A 14,469-nucleotide genomic window follows, 5' to 3' on the forward strand; every position below is an offset into this window, starting at 1 on the left:
GTTTGACTTAAGTAATGACTTCAATAATATGTTTTTCAGTAGTTAGCATCTTTATTACCATGACTTCAGGTAAACATTGTGTCAGTAGGACATAGCTATTCACAATGGGCAGACATGATCTATTAACAGTGTCACACTATCAGCATCATAGCATGACTTAATTACAGATGTTGAGGTGGTCCCCTGTAGCCCTCAACATCACTTCTTTCGTCCACGCACTCCACTTGAGTGCTCAGTGCCCTCCCTGGCACCTCTAGTAGCAGGTTCACCTGCAGTACTGTGTCTGGCACTGTGACGCCTCGGATCAATCACAGGGACTGTCAGACTGCTGAGGCTAGATGACTCCTCACTGTCACCAACACTCAGTTCGCTGTTTGTGGCACTGCGTACTGTTTGCATGGCATCCACTACATTGGTAATTTGCACCAGTCCCTGTGCAATGTCCCTAATGCAATGGCCATCTCCACCTGTGTGGCAACGGCATGCCGTGATATCAGGGCCGTTGAACTTGCAAGCCGATTGACTGATCTACAGAAGCTGTCAAACTTAGCCAAATATTGGTGATGGCGCCTGCACTGGCTGACACGCTCCTGCCGTATCTCTGTGCATAGTTCCCCAATGGCCTGTGTCAACTCCTTGGTGTTCTCAGCAACTCTTTGCTGTCCCTCAATCAGGGTCTCTAAGTGCTTGTTTTGTAACCCCATATTGTTATTGTGAGACAAACTGTCTGTGCAGTGACTTCAAATGTTTGCATTGCAGGCGCTGCACCTTCAGCATGGAAGCTTCCAGGCTGCCAAAGATTGATGGGCCCACTCCTTCTTCTGTGCCCTGTCTGCCTGCATCGTGATGCCTCCTGAGGGGAGTAGAATGGCGCTGGTGCATGGACTGTTGTCTTCCTGTGGGACTCGGCTCTGGTGGTGGTGTGGGTTCATGTTCTGGCATCTCATCTGAGTCCAGGTTGTACTCTGGCAGTGGTAACACCCTTGCCCTGCGTCTAGTTGGAACAATACTGTAGGACTCACTTGTATTTGAGTCAGACTGTGGCTGTGTTTCTGCTTCCCCCACTTTTTTGGATCCTGCAGCAGCAGGGACCGAGTTATCTGCAAGGATAATTTGCAGCATGTCAGTTCTAGCATTCGTTACAGATTTCCACAGTATTGCTTTATATGTACAAATAAATTGTGTCACCCTGAGTCATTTGTGGGGTTTCTCTATGTGGCTGCCCACTATCTTGCTATTTATGTTGTGTAGTCACCTTAGGGTTGTGTACTACCACTCCCAGAAGGCACTGTTGTGTTGCATGTAAGATGTGACATGGGCTACTTTTCATTGTGCATCAAGCTAGGTTCTATTTCCTAAGGGGCATGTGTACATGCAGATGTGGGGATACACATAATCACTGGCCTTACTTTTGCTGGTGCTGGGTGTCCCTGAGGTGTCGATGTCAGTTACACGACTGACAGCTTCTGGCAGCAATGTGGACTCCAACACTTCTTCCATAGGGCTGGAGGGTGTGTGGGTGGATGGTCCGCCTCTGGTGCTCCTTGCCTCCCTAAGCCTGCTGGCCACCAACTCCTTGGCACGGGACCGCAAGTCGTACCATCGCTTGCGTATCTCCTCCACAGAGCTCTGCGCAACACCCAATGCGCATATTTTTGTCTGTATGCCAGACCAGAGTTTCCGCTTATCACTCTCAGGTACTTGGAGTGAGCTCTTGCCAAAGAGTCTGTCATGGTTCCGAACAACCTCCTCAATGAGCACCTCCAATTCTTTCTCACTGAATTTCAGCTTCCTCTTCCTGTCTCCCTTCTCCTTCCCATTGCCAGCATTGGCCATGTTGCAGTTTGATCCTGGCTTCCTCACAATGCTGACTCCCTGGTGTTGGGCTGTGTCTCTCTCACTGCTCCTTTGGGTGTGGCTCATGGAAACAGCATGGGCTGACTCACTTCCTGGTTGTGATGTCATCAGGCAGTTCCAGTTTGCCGTTTTCGCTATTTGCGAATTTCATTTACCGAATCGCAATTTATTTTGCGATTCGGTATGTGCATCTCGCAAATGGCATTTGCGAGTTTTAAGAAATCGCTATTTGCAATTTTCAAATTTGATATATCGCTTTTTGCATTTTTAAAATTGCGTTTTCTTAAAAATCGCAATTTGGAAATCGCTAACCGAAATCTTGATACATCTAGCCCTTTGTCTTTTAACCACTCCTTTATCGAGATAAGCATTCCTGCTCTCTGCTAGTGCTAGAAATGGTTTTATCCGTGGGAGCACAGACTGAAAATCCTGGGAGCCTAAGGTTGTGAGTAGTTTCAGTTCCCGACAACCCAATTCAGGATCTCTGCTTCAAAAGCAAGTGCTGTTGCATTTGCACGTTGTTTTGCCAACTGTTCTTTTCCCTTTTATGAATGGGTATGCCCTGCCAAGTGTCCACTATTACCACCCCTCAAGCCTTCCTCCTACCAGAGGCCAAGTCATTGTCTTCCAGGAGGAGGGTCATTAAAAGACAGCCAGGGGTGGGTTTTTGGTCTCTGTGACAAGTCTGTAAAGTAAATACATTATAAAACAATTTACTCTCCTAAAAACTCTCAGGCAGGTCAAATTACACTTTTATAAAGTTACTTTATCACCAAAGGTATCAAAAATGTACTTTCGCCATTGAATTAGATTGTTAATCATAAGTGAAAAACATGTTGATTGACCGTTCTATAATTTTTGCCGGCAAGGATACAATAAAATGACTTTTATTCATAACTAAGCCTGTTCATGAAAAATATAACTTTACCTGAATAATGACAAACCTCTTCTTGTAACTGTTCACTGTGGAGACATCATTTATGTTAGTATCTACCACTCCCCACTTTTATATTAAGCATCCAACCACTAGGGCTTAAAAGGCAGAATTTAGAGGTGACTTAGCTAATGTATAAAAGTAGGTTTTCCAATATGATAACTCTATTTCCCTTGTTATTTGTCACTGTAGGGCTTTTAAAATGCAGTCCAGCCAGAACACAATAGTACTTGTAGGAACCATATACTTTAGTCACAGTGCGCTCCCACAGAGTTCAAACAGGGGTGCCATGTGAGACTATATTCTGGTTATTACTGCGCACCATTAGCTTTCGAGAAAATGTTCAAGCATATCATATAGTTGTGACCTGATCTTTTTGTCTGTTATGGGAGTGGTGGCCTCCTGGTCCACTTTTGTAAAATTCTGCTGCAACAAGCTAGACCCAGATCCTTGTGCTGCCTTACCAATGTATATGTGCCTGCATCTTTTATTAAGATAAACACTAGGCTAGTCAATCAAGTTATTATGCTGTTGCTTGTTTGCTTGAGCCTGTTGTATCTTGAAATTAACCTCCATAAGAAGCCTTTGACTGTTCGCCATAGCCACGAATGGGGTTTGGAAGTCATATATGTGGGTGATGTAAATATACACTACAACTCCCATTTTACATTTATCTTCCACTCTGTCAGATCAATGGTCAACAGCAGCAGATTACACACCAGCTAAGTAGCATTATCAGTGTCTCCAGTGTCATTTCCTATGGTACTAATAATAAATGTCTGGGGAGGGAATAAAGATAGGGTCAGCAGGGAATTGATCCTGAAGAGAATAATGCTTTACATTGTTATTACCTAACAAAACAAATGGGAGAAGCAGGGCCAGTAACTACATTATTTTTTTATCCACCAGACACTAAAAACTGAGGTTGTGAGACACAACAATCAATTTGCGTAAGAAAGACAAGAATTAATCACATATTTAAATCCTATAAATTACCTATTCAGCAATCCTATAATTTGTGTTCAATTTTGCATTTATTTTACCACAGAAATATTGCACAAAAATGGTACAAACATCCATCACTCTTCTTTGTTCACAAAAAACAGTTTTGTTGGTCATACAATATCATATATAGCTTTCATCATTCATTAGATGGAACATAACCTTTCTAACACATAGGCCCTCATTATGATATTGGTGGTAAATCCCACTTACCGCCACGCTGACTGCCGCCGACATACTGCCGCAGCGGCGGATATCCGTTCATCATATTATGACACACACACACCAATCCGTCACTATTCAGCCACAGACACAATTCTGCCACACCAAAGGTCAGTGCTAAAGTGGCGGTATCAAAACCCACACCGTTACACCAACAGAACAACGCCCACCACATTATGACCCACGAATCACCACGGCCGACATTCAATGGAGGTAAACCATTGGCGGTACATACCGCCGCGCTCAAAATACACACACACAAACAAAACAACACCACATTGGCCAATTCAAACAACACACACCTGACACCCATACACAAACCACACCCACACCACTATAAAACACCCACCCACATTACCCACAACCCTTTACGACTACAAACAATTGCCACCAGAGAAAGACAGCAGGACCACTGACACAACCAGAGCCATACACCATTCACACCTATACACCACTCACGTACCCCACATCACACACCCCAACACATTACCCTACACACCCTCACCTACACACCTCACACAACACCCATGACACACAAAGACACCCCTGATTCTCAGAGGAGGCGCTAAGGGTCATGGTGGAGGAAATCATCAGGGTAGAGCCTCAGCTATTTGGAGCACAGTTGCAGCAGATATCCATTGCAAGGAAGATGGAGCTATGGCAGAGAATCGTGGACAGGGTCAACGCTATGGGACAGCACCTAAAAACTAGGGATGACATTAGGAAGAGGTGGAATGACCTACGGGAGAAGGTACGTTCCATTGTATCAAGACACCAACTAATTGTACAGAGGACTGGCGGTGGACACTCACCTCCTCCCCCTCAACTAACAGCATGGGAGGAGCAAGTTTTGGCAATCATGCATCCTGAGGGCCTGGCCAGAGTAGGAGGAGGACTCGACTCTGGTAAGTCAACTCTTTACTACTATCACCCCCCCACCTGCATGTCATCACATGCCCCCACCCTCACTCTCACTCCCATCACTCCACCACCTCCCACACCCGCGACCATCACATCCCACTCATCCCGATGCCAAGCCCTGCATGCCATACCAATGCATGGACACCACTCACAGCCCTGCTCTTACGATTTCTGTACACATGTTCATTTTGACAGGGGGGGGACAAAAGCAATATGTGTTCCATCAATCGCCCCAATTATGTTGGGGATATGTCCCATTGCATAGAAGTCAGCCTTCACTGTGGCCAAATATTCCACCTTGGGAAATACAATGTAGCTGCACATGTGTTTAATCAGGGCAGACAGCACTCTGGTCAGCACTATTGAGAACATTGGCTGTGACATTCCTGCTGCCAAGCTCACTGTCTCTTGGAAAGAACCAGTTGCCAGGAAATGGAGCACTGAGAGAACTTGCACAGGAGGGGGGGATCCCAGTGGGGTGATGGATAGCAGATATCAGGTCATGCTACAATTGGGCACATAGCTCTGGGATTGTGGCCCTGTCAAGTGTAAAGGTGAGGATGATGTGCCTGTCCTCCAGTGTAGCCAATTCCACCAGGGGTCTGTACACTGGGGTATGTCTCCATCTCCTAGTCATCCACAGGGGTAGCAATCTAAGGGACAAAAGAGTGAAGAGCCGGTCACAAACTGAACAATGGGGCAACAACAGTACGATGCAAGCTGACAAATTGTAATGGGTCAGTGGGATTTGTCTTGTATGTCCAAATTCAAACAGTGATGTAGTTATTTACTAGGGCCTGTCCCCCCATCCCCTGAAATGGCGTCCGCCTGTCATGTGTGGAGGGACAGGTGGAAGTGAGGTAATTCCGCTGACGTTGTGCGCCGTTGCGGGAGGCATTTGGGAACCGCCGTGCAACTCCTCATTGGTTAACATTGGGCCCTATGGGGTACAGTGGCCAATGGTGATCTATGCTGGCAGTGACGGTATGCACCGCCGCGGACATGACCACCATTTTCTATCTGATTCCTCACTTGCTACCTTACCTTCAGCAGGAGAGGGCCTACACTGCATCTCCTGCTGTGACCTGTGTCTGGAACCTACCATGGCCCATGTGACTGCGGAAAGGGCCCCTGCCTTCAGTTCGGCGGAGTTGGAGAAACTTTTGGGTGGGGTCCTACCCCAGTACGGACTGCTGTATGGGCCTCCAGACCAACAGGTGAGTACACTGTGGGCACGATGCATGTGGCATGAATGCATGGAGTTGTGTGTGAAGGCCTTGTGTAAGGGGGGTGGGTGAACGTCCCCTGGGCAGCGTACAGGTTGTGTGCTGGGCCATGTGTGTGTAAATGGTGATGTGAAAGAGTATGGTGGGCCATAAATGTAACAAGCAGGACTGTTTGACTAATTCCATTTTCCTGTGTGTATTGCCTCTGCAGGTCGACCCCCATGAAAATAAATGTATATGGATTGCCTATAGTGACAAATTTAAAAGCAGAAAGAGCATAAGCACTGAGGTCCTGATTAGCAGAGCCTCAGTGACACAGTCAAGCACTATACAGACACACACATTAGGCCATAAACTATGAGCACTGGAGTTCTGCCCAGCAGGATCCCAGTGAGACAGGCAAAAACATACTGACATACAGGTAAAAATGGGGTAAACATGCCTAGAAAGATGGTACTTTCCTACATGCCTCCTTTCTAGCGTTCAAGTCATCACTAGTGAAAAGATATGTCCAGAAAGGGCATTGTCTTTTAACACGTTTTACTGCCACAAAGAGAAAACAGGTACATAGCAGAAGGACCAGTCCAGTGACTGCCAGAATGTAATGCCCTTGCTTTATTAGTTGTTTACGATGTGGTTTAGCATTCTGCATGGTGAGGTTAGACTTCTGACCGTCTTGTGAACAATGCTATGCCAGGTAAAATGGTAACAGAGTGACAGGCTCCCATCAGATGACGTCTCCAGTCTTGGAAAGGCTCCTCCACAGCCAAAAGCTCGCTGCCAGCAATGGTATATTTTTGTTCGCTATGGAATGGTTTTCTATAAAAGAACATAAAGGGAATGGTATTTGAGTCTTCGGATCGCTTTGTGATAAAATAGTTGAAGAGCTGTAATTAAAGCATTTGTCCCCACCCGAAAAGGGTATATTTTATCTTGGTGTCTTTTTTTTATATTCAAGTCTTTTGGGGATTTTTCCCCTCAACATGTACAAGCGAGTACACAGGATAAACTTTGCTGGTTCCAGCACAACCCCACACCCAGCATTCAAATAACTTCCCTGCCACAATAGTCCATAGTAGTCCCACCATTTGCCCCATATCTTCCGATGTTTTTGAAGTCAGCCCTTTGTGGCATACATCTGGGCCTACAACTTGACACACCAGTCCATTGCCGCTCGCCACTATTGGTGGGCTTGCCTCACCCCAAGGTTTGTCAGTGTCTCTTTTGGCGAGCAATGTAGCAGTTCTAAACTGGAGGCGGACTACCCAGGGTACCCCCAGGTCCTCCAAAATCCCCAGCAATGCCACCAGAGTGAATGAGTCAATCGGCCTGGCCAAGAGTCTGGATAAAGTGTCAAATATGTTACCCTAGTATTCTGGAAAAATCCGGCATCCCAATAACGTGTCAAAAGGCCTGCTGTACCTGTAAACAAGTGGAGCAGTTAGAAGTTTCGCTTTTGGGCGCCCCACAGGCCCTCCAGTGTAAAGTAGGTGGCATGGAGAAACTGAAGTTGGATAAACCGGAGTCATGAGGGGATGGCCAATGTCCACGGGGCCATACAGGCATCCTGCCAATTACTATCATCTAGTAGGCCTACACAGGTCATCGACCTAGTCCTCACTAGGACTGGTCCAGGAAGTGAGTCACTTAAGATTTAAAAATGGAAAAGATCCCACCCTACCCAATGGGGCACATAAGAACCCTGGCTCCCAGACAGTTGTACTCAGACACCACTGTACGTCAGTATGTTGTGTGAGTGCATGTCGTAATTGCAAATACCGGTAAAATTGAGACTAATGAAGTGCAAGCTCTGCTTGGAGCGCAGCAAAAGACTGCATTTGCGCTCCTCTTCAGATGTCCCCTGCTGTCGAAATGCCATTCAAATCACATCAGACAAAGCCCTCTGTGGTTATCATCAACCAGGTTCGCTGCCTTAGTGGGGTCTCCAGAGTGATGCTTCGATTCCACCACATCCACCTGAGTGTGACCCATCATGCTAAGAATACAGCCCTCATAACCTCTGGCAATTTTTGAGAGACCGGGGCTCGGTACAGCATATGTAGGATCTCTTCATAGCCCATACGGACCAGTTCTAGTCTGAAGGCCAGGTCTGATTAACCCCAACAGAGTCAGTCATTGATCACCAAGGTTTGGAAAGTCCTTAATAAGTGGATATCCTCCATGCGCATTCCTCAATCATACAGGGTCTGAATGCATTTGCTCCTTGCAATCCTGTGTGGTTTTGTATTTTGGTCACTAGGGTTCGGAAACAAATCTGTGGGATAACCGACAGAAAGTTTGCAAGACATAAAGATGAGGTGGTAGGGCTTTCATCTTAACAATGCAATGCAGCCCAGAATGTTTAGGGATAACCTGGCCCATCTAGACATCAATGCCATCAGCAAGTGTGTAGGCAGGCCAAGGTGGAGGCTCCATGCAAGGGGTGAATCTAGTGTGATGTAGATTACCAAATATTGAAAATTAAGTCTATGGACTGGGATTTTCGCCCTCCACTTCATCTTTCCCAGGTCGCCATCAAAGGGCATTTGTCGAAGTGCTGCAATACACCTCAAGCCCTGATACCATTACTAGCAAGTTGTACATAAGTAAAATGCAGGGATTTTAGCTCATTGGACAGGACAGGATTAGACGCTGTTTCTCCCTACCTTTCAGTTAGGATCTTGCAATATCTCTAATCATGTCCTTCAGCGCAGCTCATAATGTCCCTGGCGAGTCAACTAAGGACTTATTCAGCTCTAGGAAGGTCTGAAATTCCTCTTGCAACTAGGCTACACAGTCCTGATCCACTATGTGCCTTGCAGTGAGGAACTGGGCACAATCCCTCTCATCTCAGGCCAAAGAGGACCATCAATGTGGCGTGATCTGAGGGAGGAGGCAGATGGCCGTGGAATGAATCATCTCAGTAGATGGGAGCCTGATGAGATCAATGTGAGACACTGTGTTGTGTGCTGCAGATGTGTGTATGCCCCAGGTGTGAGGATACCATACCCTCAAAGCATTGCATAGGCCCAGTCACTCCATCCAGTTCACCACCTTGGGACCTGGGGACTGTGAAGTCCAGCTCTGGCCACACTACATCATTAAAGTCACCTCCCACTATAGTGATCCCTTGGGGGAAACTTAAAACTATTTGCTGTGTGGTGTATAGAGTGGAGCGTGCTGTCATCTGGGGGACCTATAAGCACAGGAGATTAAGGGGCATATTTATACTCCGTTTGCGCCGATTGTGCGTCAAAAAATTTGACGCACAATCAGCGCAAACGTTGCCCCATATTTAAACTCTGACGCCCGAGCCCGCGGACGACAAAATTCTGCCGTGTGCGTCATTTCTTGGATGCAACCCGCCCTGCGTTAATGATATGCAGGGTAGGCGTTCCCGTCCAAAAAACGACGCAAACGGCGTGCGCCGTATTTATGCTTCCGGGCAAAAATGACTCTCGACCGGGAGGCGGAGCAAAAAAATGACGCACAGCCCGATGTGGCAGGCGTTAAAATGGGGCAAACACACCTGTATTTAATCAGAACACACAGAACAAACAGCAGAGCAGCAGAGCAGCAACAGGGAGACATGGAGGTGATTTTTATCCAGCGTGCACGTAGACGCAGAGCCCAGCAGCAACAACAGCAGCTACAACAACACCAGCAGGGACCCCAAAGGCAGCGCAGAAGGTAGGAGAGGATATTCCGCCCAAGAACAACCCTGCATGGCCTCAGGGAACACGACATCATCCAGAGGTACCGGTTGAACTGGCAGGCCATTCAGCAGCTGCTGCGCAACATTGAACCGCAGTTGGCCCCCACTTTAGTGACACCCCGCACCATCCCAACAGAAACAAAGCTGCTTGCTGTACTTCACCTGCTGGCAAGTGGCTCATTTCAAACAACTGGTGCCCTGGTTGGCGGAATATCACAACCATCATTCTCCGCATTTCTGCCAAAAGTACTGGATGCCATCATTCGCCTGACACCCCTCCACATCTGCTCCCCTAACACACTGCAGAAGCAGCAGGAAACAAAACAGGGGTTCTACCTCATCAGTGACTTCCCACACGTCCTTGGTGCAATCGACTGCACACACGTACGCCTTGTGCCACCTGCTGCAACAGAACACCTCTACCGCAACAGGAAGCACACACATTCAATCAACGTGCAGGCCATAGTCGATCACCAGGGATTGATCACCAACATCGTAGCTAAATATCCTGGGAGTGTACATGACTCATTCATCTTCCGTCACAGCACCATCAACCAACACTTCCAGGATGGACGGTATGGCAATGGACTACTTGTTGGTAAGTACAGAAACCTACTTATATACACACTGCACAGCAACCCTCTAGGACACACAACACATACACCACAACAGCAACATCTAGACAGGAACACACTGAGGTCCTGACATCACTAGCCATGTTTCTTAACTCACCATTGAACCTGTCACACATTGGAATTTACTGTACAGCCTAATGTGAAGACATTAATGAGTGTGGTTGCCTAAATGTCACCTTGCAAATTGTAAGTGTCACAATGACCTTTACATTAATACATTGCATAAGTTTCAAGGTATGGGATGTACAGGGTACTTTGATATGAACGTGTTAACAACACTTCCAAATTTAAATGTGCATGGAACTATCATCTCACCCTCAGTGAAGACACACGGACACCTGTATCACAAGTCACAATGCTAGGGAGTGCACACCCTACTGCAAATCCCAAAACATACTGCTGACAAACGGTTAGCAGACAAACACTTGCTCAGCCAAGGAAACAACACAATGCAGATGGTATAGCCTACAAGTATAGGATATCACATTAGTACACAAAAGAGTCACAGACAACACAAGACAACTACTGCCATTAAAGGTCTTTTCAATAGTGGCAGCTACATCTACATGATCCCATTCTGTGTTTTTCTTTCAGCTGATCAGGGGTATGGCATCCAGCCATGGCTAATGACACCATTTGGGAACCCGAGTACTGCTGCAGAGCGGGCATACTACGACGCCCATAAGAGGACACGCAGCATTGTCGAGCGGACCTTTGGGATCCTCAAGTCAAGGTTCCGCTGCCTTGACATCACTGGCTGTAGCCTACTATATTCCCCCGAGATGGTCTGTAGGATCATACTCACATGTGCAATATTGCACAACATTTGTGTCAAAAGGAACATTCCCCTCCTCGAACCAGACCCATACATGCCTGAAGACGAAGAAGAGGAGGATGCTGGCCTGCAACAGGAGGGGGAACAACCAAACACGGCTGCTGGAGTGCGTAGGCGCCAACACATTGTATATAATTTCTTTGCATGATTATCACCATCACCACTTAATGCACTATTGTAAATAAACACTGATAACAAACACCACATCATGGTTTGGCCTATTCATTTCTGCCCACCTTTAGCTTGAAATATCTGAAGAAGAATGTCGTCTCATTGAGCAATAATGATATAACAATCAGGACACAAAAAAATACACCACAAATGTAATGGCCACCATACAATGGTCAAATACACACACAATGTAAATGACAGACATCCTGTACAGTTCACCTTTGAAGGGCAATAGCTGAGGACCACACATATGACTCACATACATGTAGTAAACATGGATCATCGCAGCAGATGGCACACAACTAAAACACCATCACTCAACTAGGGGAAAACAGGCCTTATACATCAGGCAGTTCACATGCTAATGCTTCAGGAACAGGAATGTAGTACTAGACTCTTGCCAACAGTAATTCCAACTACTTACTATCATTGCAATGACTATCTGTCACTAGAGTTACACATAAGCAGAACATACACAGCACAAGTGCTACACCTATGACAAGCATCCAGCACATCACATCCCATCTACATGTCAGCCCTTTTCTAAAAACATTACACACACTTGCAGCTACTCACACCCCACCTGTCTGAAGAGGTCCCTGGAATGCCGATTTGTGTACACTGAGATTCCCTCATCTACACACACACACTCACAAGAGTCATCCAGTGTGCCACACCCTTTCCTATGCCTACCATTGTCATAGTACCATCTCACTGCATGGAACTCAGCTCATATAATACACTGGCTTTGAGTTTATAAGGCCTGGTATCACCTGTAGATTGATTCTTCTGTGAAAGGTACTGTAGGCTATTTATCAGCAAATCCCATCTGACAGGACTAGTGAGACACTGATGGAGGCCACACCAGTGATCCCCGCCATGCACACCACCCAAATGTACATGCCCCGTCCCTGCTGATGCCTCCGACTGCATACATGTTTGAATTTGAGCTATTACATCATTAAGCTTTGACACTAATGTTGCCGTAGAAAACTTTATCAGGGTTCATGTGTCACCTTCAAAACAACACAGGACATACACAGTGTGACATCTCAACTGTCTACTGCTCCCTCTGACCAGTCCTAGTCAGAACACTTGATCATGTAATTACTGAAAGAACTTGCTCCTGATTGACCAAGCATCCTGTCAGCCTGACTGGCACCTGTCCGTGGGTCACTCTACAGATACCTGGGGTCCACCTATGGACCACACGTGCTGTCCAAAACCTTTTGTACCTCAGACACTAATTTGTCATTAGCCTCATCAATGTATACTCAAATACATAGTATTGAATCATCTGACTGTTATTTGCATCCGATTTGTGACAGTGCCCTTGAATAGCCAAATCTTGGCCCTTCCGTTGTCTGGCCCTCATTAATGCCTAAACTACAAAGTGTGACAGTGGACCAGGACCATAGTGTATGATGGTGTAAATGGCCTCCATCAAAACCAGCAACCTCAGATAATGCCCATGAAAAGTCAACACATATGAGGACCCTGACTGTTCAAACGCTGAGTAACATTGTTCAAATGATAAAGATGAGTCGTGTGTGTTGAATACCAGCCATTTACTTCTGCACAGAGGCTATGATGTTTCCTGATACATTACCATCCACAGAGGCCAACTGGAGTACAAATGTTGCAATGACACATGCCGGATCCAGACACCTGAGACATTCTCTCACTCAGCACACCAAGGTTGCCCAGTTGAAAGTCTCATTACACGTTTTCAGTGACAGGGTGGGACCATCCATGTGTAGGTGACCATGTCCTCAATGGCTTCTCTCAAATTTTGCTACAAACAATACCCAATAGAAACAAGATTAGCTGCCACTAACTCATGAGGAGACCTGGAAGTTACAGTGACAACATACACCCTGACAGTTGATACTGGATCAATATTGGACCACACACATGTACATGTACCATCCAATCAACAAAATATTTGCAAGCAGCCGATCACAGTAGTGTCCCAGTTGTAACCTAGCAGGAAGAATGAAACATGCCACTAAACCAGGTAATGCATAAAGGGCCACATACATCAACAACCTATTTGCTATCATGACATGAGGAACGTTGAGATTTTTCAAAAAATATCAATGCAAAATGGTATGTCAGATTTCTCCAAAGAATCAATAGGGCAAACGTAAAATGGGCAAATGGAATTACAGAATGGCAAACAGTGAATCATACCCTATTTGCTTCCATGAGCCTGCTGCTGAAGGTTTAGCATTACTGAATTTGGGAAACCCTTGGATACATTTGCAAGTCTGGAAGAGCAAACCCTAGGGTGCTGGGGGCCTAAGTCCACCTCTACTGCCCCCCAAATATACATTATTTATGCACATGTGAAGCACACACATGCATAAGGCGCATGTGTGCCCTACATGTCAAAAGTAAAACACATTTAAGATACATTAACTCGTAATTAGGACATGGTTACCCCCTTAAAAAGTGTAGGCGATAATTGCACTACCTATTTGGCCTTTCTATCATTTTGATTACCGTGATAAATGTGGACACATTTTTGCTAAGGAATACATCCTGGTATCCCATTCATATTTTGAAAATAGCCATCAGCAATTACCCACATATGTGTACAATTATGAGTAATATCCATTCTGAACAATCATTACTATTGCACTGTGAATACCTTCTATACATCCTATAAGGGACATTTGCCATAGCTAACCCCAAATGTGTATCACTTAGCACCGTTTGGTCATGACAAAATTAATTTCTCAATTTGACAAATGAAAGACATATTTGTCATAATGCGTCATATTTCCACGCATACAGCTTGTGCGTCATAATTTTTGACGCACAGGAGTGCAGATAATGCAGAGTCAAAAAATTCTTTCAAAAATAGATATCATAATATCCTGCATAACATGGCCTCCATTTTTTCCATAATGCGTCATATTTCCACGCATACAGCTTGTGCGTCATAA

Source organism: Pleurodeles waltl, chromosome 4_2 (assembly GCF_031143425.1).
Source record: "Pleurodeles waltl isolate 20211129_DDA chromosome 4_2, aPleWal1.hap1.20221129, whole genome shotgun sequence".
Taxonomy (NCBI): Eukaryota; Metazoa; Chordata; class Amphibia; order Caudata; family Salamandridae; genus Pleurodeles; species Pleurodeles waltl.